Below are 13,452 nucleotides of genomic sequence, written 5' to 3' on the forward strand. Positions count from 1 at the left end.
TCATTAATGTGTGTTTCAGAAGTGAAATGCAATTCTGACCAGCTTCCACATACCCTTTATATATATGCATATTATATATATATATATATATATATATATATATATATATATATATATATATATATTATATATATATATATATATATATATATATATATCATGACATGGCCTTAGATGCCATAGAAGACAAGCAAAACGTTGATGTAGTTTACACAGATTTCACAATAGCCTTCGAGAAATGTGACCATGGTGTTATTGCACACAAAATGCGTTGAAAATTGCTGGAAAAATAGGCAGATGGATCTACAATTTCCTGACTAACAGAACTCATTATGCAATAGTCAACAAAATATAATCCGGACCATCAACCGTGAAGAGCACAGTCCCCCAGGGTACTGTGCTTGCTCCAGTACTTTTTCTCATCCTCATATCGGACATAGACAAGGACACAACCTATAGTACTTTATCATCCTTTGCAGATGACACCAGGATTTTAAGACAGTATTGCAAGAGTTGTCACTTAAGTGTTAAGCTTGCACTCTCCAGGAAGCTGAGTGTGTCAAGCTGGCTCCCATACTCAACAGGAAGGCCATCCTGCTTGAACGGTGCACAGAAAAATTGCCTCTGTTACTGTAAACAGGATTAACGTAGAAATAAGACACCTGCAAGTTAGACCACCGACTTCCCGCTAGACTTGTTTCCCTAACAATGACGGTCGTTAGTGACCTTCAACTGGCAACTTAATCATCAATTCAAAAACGGTGCCAAAGTCAGGACAGAAATTCCCCGTCAGGACATCTGGCTCCTGTCACCACCTGTCAGACGCGAGTGTACAGATTGTGGCAGTTGTTCTGGCATGCGCGTTGACGCGTATTGCACACCTGATTACCCCTGAGATCATTGTGGCTTGTCTAGTGGTATACTCGCGGCTTGTCTAGTGGTATACTCGCGGCTTGTCTAGTGGTATACTCGCGGCTTGTCTAGTGGTATACTCGCGGCTTGTCTAGTGGTATACTCGCGGCTTGTCTAGTGGTATACTCGCGGCTTGTCTAGTGGTATACTCGCGGCTTGTCTAGTGGTATACTCGCGGCTTGTCTAGTGGTATACTCGCGGCTTGTCTTGAGGTATACTCGCGGCTTGTCTTGAGGTATACTCCCAGCTTGTCTAGTGGTATACTCGTGGCTTGTCTAGTGGTATACTCCCAGCTTGTCTAATGGTATACTCCCAGCTTATCTAGTGGTATACTCCCAGCTTGTCTATCAGTGATTTTATATGTTTTATATTATCCTGTTACCAGTGATTTCAGACCAAATGGTATAGAGTAGTTTGAGCTCTGTCACTACTCCACACTCTAAAGAATAGAGGAAGATATTGTTGTGCTCTAGCCAGAGTTTACTGGTGGTGGCTGACGGACTAGCCTGTCATCCCTCGCTCTCTCCTGAGGCCCTGTATGGTGACCCATCCTGAGGCCCTGTATGGTGACCCATCCTGAGGCCCTGTATAGTGACCCATCCTGAGGCCCTGTATGGTGACCCATCCTGAGGCCCTGTATAGTGACCCATCCTGAGGCCCTGTATAGTGACCCATCCTGAGGCCCTGTATGGTGACCCATCCTGAGGCCCTGTATGGTGACCCATCCTGAGGCCCTGTATGGTGACCCATCCTGTGGGGCGGAATATTACACGAACTCGTGGCTAGTGTTTTGTTTACACTCTCTAATCCCTCATACAGAGTTAGCTAGCAGATCTTACAGCCCTGTGGCGCGCACTCGGGTCTAGCGGTCCTGTATGGGAGGCAGTCGCTGGGAGAGACAGTCGCTGGGAGAGACAGTCGCTGGGAGAGACAGTCGGTGGGAGAGACAGTCGGTAGGAGAGACAGTCGGTGGGAGAGACAGTCGGTGGGAGAGACAGTCGGTGGGAGAGACAGTCGGTGGGAGAGACAGTCGGTGGGAGAGACAGTCGGTGAGAGAGACAGTCGGTGGGAGAGACAGTCGGTGGGAGAGACAGTCGCTGGGAGAGACAGTCGGTGGGAGAGACAGTCGGTAGGAGAGACAGTCGGTGGGAGAGACAGTCGGTGGGAGAGACAGTCGGTGGGAGAGACAGTCGGTAGGAGAGACAGTCGGTGGGAGAGACAGTCGGTGGGAGAGACAGTCGGTGGGAGAGACAGTCGGTGGGAGAGACAGTCGGTGGGAGAGACAGTCGGTGAGAGAGACAGTCGGTGGGAGAGACAGTCGGTGGGAGAGACAGTCGGTGGGAGAGACAGTCGGTGGGAGAGACAGTCGGTGGGAGAGACAGTCGGTGGGAGAGACAGTCGCTGGGAAAGACAGTCGCTGGGAGAGACAGTCGGTGGGAGAGACAGTCGGTGGGAGAGACAGTCGGTGGGAGAGACAGTCGGTGGGAGAGACAGTCGGTGGGAGAGACAGTCGGTGGGAGAGACAGTCGCTGGGAAAGACAGTCGGTGGGAGAGACAGTCGCTGGGAGAGACAGTCGCTGAGAGAGACAGTCGGTGGGAGAGACAGTTGCTGGGAGAGACAGTCGCTGAGAGAGACAGTCGCTGGGAGAGACAGTCGCTGGGAGAGACAGTCGCTGAGAGAGACAGTCGGTGGGAGAGACAGTTGCTGGGAGAGACAGTCGCTGAGAGAGACAGTCGCTGAGAGAGACAGTCGGTGGGAGAGACAGTCGGTGGGAGAGTGAGGGGTGGTGGTGGCCGCCAGAGAACAACACCATACACGACAAGACTCCACAACCTTCTTTAGGCAACAGACAATCAGCTGACCACAAAAACTGCCTCATTAGTGCCTCAATTCTGCCATCACTCATGATTGATGGCGCCTTTCATATTCCATTCTCACAATTTACAGACCATTTTGGAGGAGGCTTGAGGGGGGGGGAAGGGTTGGGGAGAGGTGGTGGATAAGATGGATGAGGGGGTTAAAAGGGGGAAATGGGTGAGAGGGGCGGGAGGTGGGTGAGGGGGGAGTGGATGTCACCCACAATTAAGGAGCGTCATCCTTGCCATCTCTGATCTGTTTGGCCTTTACCAGGAAGTTGATGGGAGGAGGGAGGAGTGGTGAGAGAGACCTGAGGGGTGAGGGAGGGGAGACGCAGTGAGTGAGGGGCTGTGTGGTGGTCGGGAGCCCCACCCTCACCTGTCACCCCTACAGCCATGTCCACTAAGCCAGGCTGGCGGGGGTCGAACCCCACGCCAGTCAAACATGGAAGAGGAGGACCAATATGATAAATCTACATTTTTTCTTTTGCTTCTTTCTACCTCAAAAAAACAAAACATATAAGACAGAGGGAACAGAGAGACAAACAATGCACAAGACTGGACTACAAGTCGTCATGAAGCACACGTGTACTACACTCCCCAGTTCCACACAAACTACCACACTTAACAACTCCAGTACTACTGCTACCAAAGCTGGATGACCTTTTACACAAGCTAGAAAACCTCCATTTGCTAGGAAGGTTAGGCTAGGGTAGTAGGTTCTGGCCTCTCTTGTGTGTCCCGTTGGGCAGTGTGGTGGGTCCCTGGGTCCGGGAATGGTGCTGGGACCAAAATGTCACCTATTATGGGGAGACAGTCTAGTGTGGCCCTCTCTCCCATGCCTCGAGTGGGGGTTGTGACGGAAAATGGCTCCCGGCTGTGTCCTACACACCAGTTACTGGACGCCTACACCTGTGTGCTACACACCAGTTACTGGACGCCTACACCTGTGTCCTACACACCAGTTACTGGTCGCCTACACCTGTGTGCTACACACCAGTTACTGGACGCCTACACCTGTGTGCTACACACCAGTTACTGGACGCCTACACCTGTGTGCTACACACCAGTTACTGGACGCCTACACCTGTGTGCTACACACCAGTTACTGGACGCCTACACCTGTGTGCTACACACCAGTTACTGGACGCCTACACCTGTGTGCTACACACCAGTTACTGGACGCCTACACCTGGGTGCTACACACACACTTTCTTAGCCCACTTCAAAACAACATTGCCATCTATAATGTCAAGACGCAGGGGAATGACTTAGTCAATACCATCACTTAGACACAACACTTATGGCTGTACACATCACTCAATGAAATAAAACTGTGAGACTTAATTACCATAATAAACCTCCCAGCCCGGAAGCTTAACAGCAAACTTAATCATCAAACCATCCGCCTGGTGTGTTCCTCGAGGCTGTTATCCTCCAACAACACGGCCTCAAGACATCACATCTCCCTCCATCCATCTTCATTTTGCGCGGGTCATAAAGTTGGTGGCGTGTGTGTGGTGGCGTGTGTGTGGTGGCGTGTGTGTGGTGGCGTGTGTGTGGTGGTGTGTGTGTGGTGGTGTGTACTCACCTCACCTATTTGTGCTTGCGGGGGTTGAGCTCTGGCTCTTTGGTCCCGCCTCTCAACTGTCAATCAACAGGTGTACAGGTTCCTGAGCCTATTGGGCTCTATCATATCTACACTTGAAACTGTGTATGGAGTCAGCCTCCACCACATCACTGCCTAATGCATTCCATTTGTCAACTACTCTGACACTAAAAAAAAGCCTTTCTAATATCTCTGTGGCTCATTTGGGCACTCAGTTTCCACCTGTGTCCCCTAGTGCGTGTGCCCCATGTGTTAAATAGCCCGTCTTTATCTACCCTGTCAATTCCTCTGAGAATCTTGTACGTGGTGATCATATCCCCCCTAACTCTTCTGTCTTCTAGTGACGTGAGGATTAATTCCCGTAGTCTCTCCTCATAGCTCATACCTCTCAGCCCGGGTACTAGTCTGGTAGCAAACCTTTGAACTTTTTCCAGTTTGGTCTTATGCTTGACTAGATATGGACTCCATGCTGGGGCTGCATACTCCAGGATTGGTCTGACATAGGTGGTATACAAAGTTCTGAATGATTCCTTGCACAAGTGTCTAATGCCGTTCTTATGTTAGCCAACCTGGCATATGCTGCTGATGTTATCTTCTTGATATGGGCTTCAGGGGACAGGTCTGGCGTGATATCAACCCCCAGGTCTTTCTCTCTCTCTGACTCGTGTAGAATTTCATCTCCCAAATGATACCTTGTAACTGGCCTCCTGCTCCCTACACCTATCTTCATTACATTACATTTGCTTGGGTTAAACTCTAACAACCATTTGTTCGACCATTCCTTTAGTTTGTCTAGATCTTCTTGAAGCCTCAAGCAGTCCTCCTCTGTCTTAATCCTTCTCATAATTTTGGCATCGTCAGCAAACATTGAGAGGAATGAGTCTATACCCTCCGGAAGATCGTTCACGTATATCAGAAACAGGATAGGACCGAGTACAGAGCCCTGTGGGACTCCACTGGTGACTTCAGCCAATCTGAGGTCTCACCCCCTCACTGTAACTCTTTGCTTCCTATTGCTTAGGTACTCCCTTATCTACTGGAGCACTTTACCAGTTACTCCTGCCTGTCTCTCCAGGTTATGTACCAGCCTCTTATGGGGGACTGTATCAAAGGCTTTCCGACAATCCAAAAAAATGCAGTCTGCCCAGCCTTCTCTTTCTTGCTTAATCTTTGTCACCTGATCGTAGAATTCTATTAAGCCAGTAAGGCAAGATTTACCCTCCCTGAACCCATGTTGGCGATTTGTCATGAAGTCCCTTCTCTCCAGATGTGTTACTAGATTTTTTCTCACGATCTTCTCCATCACTTTGCATGGTATACAAGTTAAGGACAGTGATCTGTAGTTCAGTGCCTCTTGTCTGTCACCCTTTTTGTATATTGGGACCACATTAGCCGCCTTCCATATTTCTGGTAGGTCTCCCGTCTCCAGTGACCTACTATATACTATGGAGAGTGGCAAGTAGAGTACCTCTGCACACTCTTTCAATACCCATGGTGAGATCCCGTCTGGACCAACAGCCTTTCTCACATCCAGATCCAACAGGTGTCTCTTGACCTCATCTCTCGTAATTTTGAACCCTTCCAAGGCCGCCTGGTTTACTGCCCCCTCTCCTAGCGCAGTGACCTCACCATGTTCTATTGTGAAGACCTCCTGGAACCTCTTGTTGAGTTCTTCACACACCTCTTTATCATTCTCTGTATACCTGTCCTCGCCTGTTCTAAATTTCATTACCTGTTCTTTCACTGTTGTTTTCCTCCTGATGTGTCTGTGGAGTAGCTTTGGATCGGTCTTGGCTTTGCTTGCTATATCATTTTCATAATTTTTCTCTGCCTTCCCTTCTCACACTAACATACTCATTCCTGGTTCTCTGTTATCTCTCTCTGCTTTCTGGTGTTCTGTTATTTCGGAAGTTCCTCCACGCCCTTTTGTTCAGTACCTTTGCTTCCATACATGCCCTGTTAAACCATGGATTCTTCTTTTGCTTCTCGGATTTTTCCCTTTGGGCCGGGATAAACCTGTTTACTGCCTCCTGACACTTTTGGGTGACAAAGTCCATCATGTCTTGTACCGACTTATCTCTGAGGTCTGTGTCCCATGGTATATGCCTTAGGAAACTTCTCATCCCCCCTCATAATTCCCCTTTCGGTATGCCAGCCTTTTGTTTTCTAGTTCTTTTTGGGGGAGATAAGTCCTAGCTCTACCAAGTACTCAAAGATCAATACACTGTGGTCACTCATTCCTAAGGGTGCTTCCACCTTAACCTCCCTTATATCCCACTCATTAAGGGTTAATATCAGATCAAGCATAGCTGGTTCATCCTCCCCTTTCATTCTTGTCGGTCCCTTGATATGCTGGCTAAGAAAGTTTCTTGTTGCCTGTGTGTGGTGGTGTGTGTGGTGGTGTGTGTGGTGGTGTGTGTGGTGGTGTGTGTGGTGGTGTGTGTGGTGGTGTGTGTGGTGGTGTGTGTGGTGGTGTGTGTGGTGGTGTGTGGTGGTGTGTGGTGGTGGGGTGCCTGCCTGCTCTGGGTGCTGGTGAGTGTTAGTCAGCCAAGCCTCGTAACACACTTAACACCGACGTTCTACACGCACACGCGCGCCACGCGCGCCACTTCAAAGGGAGAAGGGGGAGATAAGTTTATTTTTTGTTTTTTATTTAGCTTTGATTAAATGTTTAACGTGGAGGATCTTGGAGTTTTATTCCCGCCGGAGTGGCGGGCAGGAGGAGGGCCGCAGCTGACACTGCTGGCGGGCAGGAGGGCCGCAGCTGACACTCCTGGCGGGCAGGAGGAGGGCCGCAGCTGACACTCCTGGCGGGCAGGAGGAGGGCCGCAGCTGACACTCCTGGCGGGCAGGAGGAGGGCCGCAGCTGACACTCCTGGAGGGCAGGAGGAGGGCCGCAGCTGACACTCCTGGAGGGCAGGAGGAGGGCCGCAGCTGACACTCCTGGAGGGCAGGAGGAGGGCCGCAGCTGACACTCCTGGAGGGCAGGAGGAGGGCCGCAGCTGACACTCCTGGCGGGCATCAGGAGGGCCGCAGCTGACACTACTGGCGGGCAGCAGGAGGGCCGCAGCTAACACTACTGGCGGGCAGCAGGAGGGCCGCAGCTGACACTACTGGCGGGCAGCAGGAGGGCCGCAGCTGACACTACTGGCGGGCAGCAGGAGGGCCGCAGCTGGCACTACTGGCGGGCAGCAGGAGGGCCGCAGCTGACACTACTGGCGGGCAGGAGGAGGGCCGCAGCTGACACTACTGGCGGGCAGGAGGAGGGCCGCAGCTGACACTACTGGCGGGCAGCAGGAGGGCCGCAGCTGACACTACTGGCGGGCAGCAGGAGGGCCGCAGCTGACACTACTGGCGGGCAGCAGGAGGGCCGCAGCTGACACTACTGGCGGACAGCAGGAGGGCCGCAGCTGACACTACTGGCGGGCAGGAGGAGGGCCGCAGCTGACACTACTGGCGGGCAGGAGGAGGGCCGCAGCTAACACTACTGGCGGGCAGGAGGAGGGCCGCAGCTGACACTACTGGCGGGCAGCAGGAGGGCCGCAGCTGACACTACTGGCGGGCAGCAGGAGGGCCGCAGCTGACACTACTGGCGGGCAGCAGGAGGGCCGCAGCTGACACTCCTGGCGGGCAGCAGGAGGGCCGCAGCTGACACTACTGGCGGGCAGCAGGAGGGCCGCAGCTGACACTCCTGGCGGGCAGCAGGAGGGCCGCAGCTGACACTCCTGGCGGGCAGCAGGAGGGCCGCAGCTGACACTACTGGCGGGCAGCAGGAGGGCCGCAGCTGACACTCCTGGCGGGCAGCAGGAGGGCCGCAGCTGACACTACTGGCGGGCAGCAGGAGGGCCGCAGCTGACACTACTGGCGGGCAGGAGGAGGGCCGCAGCTGACACTCCTGGCGGGCAGCAGGAGGGCCGCAGCTGACACTCCTGGAGGGCAGGAGGAGGGCCGCAGCTGACACTACTGGCGGGCAGCAGGAGGGCCGCAGCTGACACTACTGGCGGGCAGGAGGAGGGCCGCAGCTGACACTCCTGGCGGGCAGGAGGAGGGCCGCAGGTGACACTCCTGGCGGGCAGCAGGAGGGCCGCAGCTGACACTTGGCGGGAAGGTAAACACGGCCGGTATTGACAGCTTGTACGGGAGCATCTGGCCGCACTAAGTGCCTTGCCAGGTTCTCTTGACAGATAAGTTTTGTAAATGTAAACATTAGGTACCTTAATGACCCCATATAAGTGAAGGTGACAGGTGGCGGCGCTCCTAATGCCACCTTCGCTGCCCCGCTGTACCCAGGTCCGGGCCACCTGAGCAAGGAAGGCTCTCTCACCATCGCTTCTCACCTCCCTAATAGTCTGTTTGAACGACAAATGGATCCTCTGATGACTTCATAAATTAAAAATCAATTTGCCGAGGAGAACGGCAGAACAGTTCTGTCACGGGTGTACGCTTCCTCCCGGTATATATGTGTTCTTTTCAATGTTCGGCGGTGAGCTTGCGTGTGTGTGTGTGTGTGTGTGTGTGTGTGTGTGTGTGTGTGTGTGTGTGTGTGTGTGTGTGTGTGTGTGTGTGTGTGTGTGTGTACTCACCTAATTGTGCTTGTGGGGGTTGAGCTCTGGCTCTTTGGTCCCGCCTCTCAACCGTCAATCAACTGGTGTACAAATTCCTGAGCCTACTGGGCTCTATCATATCTACACTTGAAACTGTGTATGGAGTCAGCCTCCACCACATCACTTCCTAATGCATTCCATTTACTAACTACTCTAGAAAGAACTTTTTCAGTGTCAAAGTCTCTGTGGCTCATGTGGGTACTCAGTTTCCACCTGTGTCCCTTGTTCGCGTACCACCCGTGTTAAACAGTTTATCTTTATCTACTCTGTCAATTCCTCTTAGAGGACTCCGTGTGTGAGTGCGCATGTGCGTACACACGAATTGGCGAGTGAATTGGCTCCTCCCTCGTTACCGTGCGGTGTAAAGGTGTTTGTACAGGAGCTGGTGCCAGTCGGCCCACTTTACATGACACCTTCGTCACCTCTGTGGCCCAGTTGTTGGCCCTCTAAACAGGGGGTGAGTACTGGTCCGGCCCACTACCGGGCTTTTTCCTGTTTATTTTTTTCTGTGTGTTGCTACGTGGTGGGTGGAATTATGGCCAGGATATAAACATTGCAATGGGAGCAGGTGACGTGGTGGTTGTGGCGGCGTGATGTGTGTGACTGTTGGTGGCCGCCCTGCTCGGTCATGGCTTCCGCTTTATTCTCCGGTATGTTAGTTGAGTCTTGTATAGTTATATGGCTCCTGTCTCTTTGGTCCCCTCCCCACTCTCTCTCTCTCTCTCTCTCTCTCTCTCTCTCTCTCTCTCTCTCTCTCTCTCTCTCTCTCTCTCTCTCTCTCTCTCTCTCTCTCTCTCTCTCTCTCTGTCTCTCTCTCTCTCTCTCTCTCTCTCTCTCTCTCTCTCTATGTCTCTCTCTCTCTGTCTCTCTCTCTCTCTCTCTTTCTCTCTCTGTCTCTCTCTCTCTCTCTGTCTCTCTCTCTCTCTCTCTCTCTCTCTCTCTCTCTCTCTCTCTCTCTCTCTCTCTCTCTCTCTCTCTCTCTCTCTCTCTCTCTCTCTCTCTCTCTCTCTCTCTCTCTCTCTCTCCCCCCTCTCTCTCTCTCTCTCTCTCTCTCTCTCTCTCTCTCTCTCTCTCTCTCTCTCTCTCTCTCTCTCTCTCTCTCTCTCTCTCTCTCTCTCTCTCTCTCTCTCTCTCTCTCCCCCCCCCGAGCCTCATGCCCCTTTCCTTCTTCCTGATTCCGCCCATTTCCCCTCGTCTCATTTACCCAGACGGTGTCATTACCTCATTACGGGTAGGTGAAGACCGGGACACGGTGAGGAGAGAGAGAGAGAGAGAGAGAGAGAGAGAGAGAGAGAGAGAGAGAGAGAGAGAGAGAGAGAGAGAGAGTGGTAAAAGCAGTTATTATTATTTTCTTAGACATTTATTATTTATTAGACATTTACAATGCTAACCAACATATATACATTTTATTCTGTCCTCCATGGACAGGGTGAGAGATGTGTTAAACATATAGTTCAGGGATTTATTGAACAATCAACCACAGAAGGTGATTGTAGTGCTTTTAAAATGCTAAGCTAACTTTCAACGGTTAGGGTTGTTAAGTGTGGTAGTGCAAGCCCCGGCCGCCGCCGCCTCTTCCTCCTCTTCCTCCTCTTCCTCCTCCTCCTCTTCCTCCTCCTCCTCCTCCTCCACCTCCTCCTCCTCCTCCTCTTCCAGCGTCCGATAATTTGTGGTCGATGGGACCATTGTGTGGTTAAGTGTGTAACTAGTGTGTCGTGGGCTCCACCCCCCCCCCCCTCTGGCCGTGGGGGTGGGGGGGGGGACAGGGTGGCCAGGAGTCTTCACAGATGTATCCAACACGCGCGTGTATCTTGTCTGGCGCACGCCAAATGCGTGCATTCACGCGCATGGATACACGAAGGAAGGTACACACACATGCAACGGCACACCGAGCACAGCTTGCAATAGTCGCTACGTATGATGCTACGCCCGGGTTCAATTCCCGGCCGAGACGGAAACAAATGGACAGTTTCTATCACCCTGAGGCCCCTGTTCACCTAGCAGTAAATAGGTACCTGGGAGTTAGACGGCTCTTACGGCCTACTTCCTGGGGATAGGTATGTGCGTGTGTGTACTCACCTATTTGTACTCACCTATTTGTGCTTGCGGGGGTTGAGCTTTGGCTCTTTGGTCCCGCCTCTCAACTGTCAATCAACTGGTGTACAGATTCCTGAGCCTACTAGGCTCTATCATATCTACATTTAAAACTGTGTATGGAGTCAGCCTCCACCACATCACTGCCTAGTGCATTCAATCTGTTAACTACTCTGACACTGAAAAAGTTCCTTCTAACGTCTCTGTGGCTCATGTGGGTACTGAGTTTCCACCTGTGTCCCCTTGTTCGCGTCCCACCAGTGTTGAATAGTTTATCCTTGTTTACCCGGTCGATTCCTCTGAGGATTTTGTAGGTTGTGATCATGTCTCCCCTTACTCTTCTGTCTTCCAGTGTCGTAAGGTGCATTTTCCGCAGCCTTTCCTCGTAACTCATGCCTCTTAGTTCTGGGACTAGTCTAGTGGCATACCTTTGTACTTTTTCCAGCTTCGTCTTGTGCTTGACAAGGTACGGGCTCCATGCTGGGGCCGCATACTCCAGGATTGGTCTTACATATGTGGTGTACAAGATTCTGAATGATTCCTTACACAGGTTCCTGAACGCTGTTCTGATGTTAGCCAGCCTCGCATATGCCGCAGACGTTATTCTTTTTATGTAGGCTTCAGGAGACAGGTTTGGTGTGATATCAACTCCTAGATCTTTCTCTCTGTTCGTTTCATTAAGTACTTCATTTCCTATTCTGTATCCTGTGTTTGGCCTCCTATTTCCACCACTTAGTTTCATTACTTTGCATTTACTCGGGTTGAACTTCAACAGCCACAATGTTGGACCATTCACTCAGTCTGTCTAGGTCATCTTGTAGCCTCCTACTATCGTCCTCAGTTTCAATCCTCCTCATAATTTTTGCATCATCGGCAAACATTGAGAGAAACGATTCTATACCCTCTGGAAGATCATTTACATATATCAGAAACAGTATAGGTCCAAGGACTGACCCCTGCGGTACTCCACTCGTAACGTCTCGCCAATCTGAGACCTCACCCCTCACACTGACTCGTTGTCTCCTGTTACTTAGGTACTCCTGTATCCAACGGAGTACCTTCCCTTTCACTCTAGCCTGCATCTCCAGTTTTTTCACTAGCCTCTTGTGTGGCACTGTATCAAAGGCTTTCTGACAATCCAAAAATATGCAGTCTGCCCACCCTTCTCTTTCTTGCCTTATTTTTGTTGCCTGGTCGTAGAATTCAAGTAACCCTGTGAGGCAGGACCTGCCATCCCTGAATCCATGTTGATGCTGTGTTACAAAGTTCTTTCGCTCCAGGTGCTCCACTAGCTTTCTTCGCACAATCTTCTCCATCATCTTGCATGGTATGCAGGTTAGGGACACTGGTCTGTAATTCAGTGCCTCCTGTCTATCCCCTTTCTTGTATATCGGGACTACGTTAGCTGCTTTCCAAATTTCTGGCAGTTCCCCTGTTGCCAGTGATTTGTTATACACCATGGAGAGTGGGAGGCACAGTTCTTCTGCTCCTTCCTTTAGTATTCAAGGGGAGATTCCATCTGGGCCTATAGCCTTTGTCACATCCAATTCTAGTAAACACTTCCTTACTTCCCCGCTGGTAATCTCAAACTCTTCCAGTGGTTCCTGGTTAGCTATTCCCTCTCTTATCTCTGGGATTTCTCTTTGCTCTAAGGTGAAGACCTCTTGGAATTTCTTATTCAGTTCCTCACACACTTCCTTGTCGTTTGTAGTGAATCCTTCTGCCCCTATCCTTAATTTCATAACCTGTTCCTTTACTGTTGTTTTTCTCCTGATGTGGCTATGCAGCAATTTAGGCTGAGTCTTTGCCTTGCTTGCGATGTAATTTTCGTATTGTCTTTCTACCTCTCTTCTCATCCTGACATTCATTCCTGGCATTCTGGTATCTTTCTCTGCTCTCCATTGTCCTGTTATTCCTATAGTTTCTCCATGCCCTTTTACTTTGCTGCTTAGCTAGCCTACATCTCTGATTAAACCATGGGTTTCTCATCTTCATTTCACTGCTTTCCTTTTGGACTGGGACAAACTTGTTTGCTGCGTCCTTGCATTTTTGCGTGATGTATTCCATCATATCTTGGGCCGTCTTTTCCCTGAGCTCTGTTTCCCATGCTATATCTGCTAGGCATTTTCTTATCTCCTCATAGTTTCCCTTTCGGTATGCTAACCTTTTGGTTTCGGTATCCCTCCTCGAGTTCAATAACCCTTCTTCAATCAGGTACTCAAACACCAATACACTGTGGTCGCTCATTCCTACTGGGTCCTCAAAACTGATTTCTCTTATGTCAGAGTCGTTCAGGGTGAAAACCAGGTCGAGTCTCGCTGGTTCGTCATTTCCTCTCATCCTTGTGGGTTCACTGACATGCTGGGTTAAGAAGTT

This window comes from Procambarus clarkii, chromosome 10, assembly GCF_040958095.1.
Source record: "Procambarus clarkii isolate CNS0578487 chromosome 10, FALCON_Pclarkii_2.0, whole genome shotgun sequence".
NCBI classification, from domain to species: Eukaryota; Metazoa; Arthropoda; class Malacostraca; order Decapoda; family Cambaridae; genus Procambarus; species Procambarus clarkii.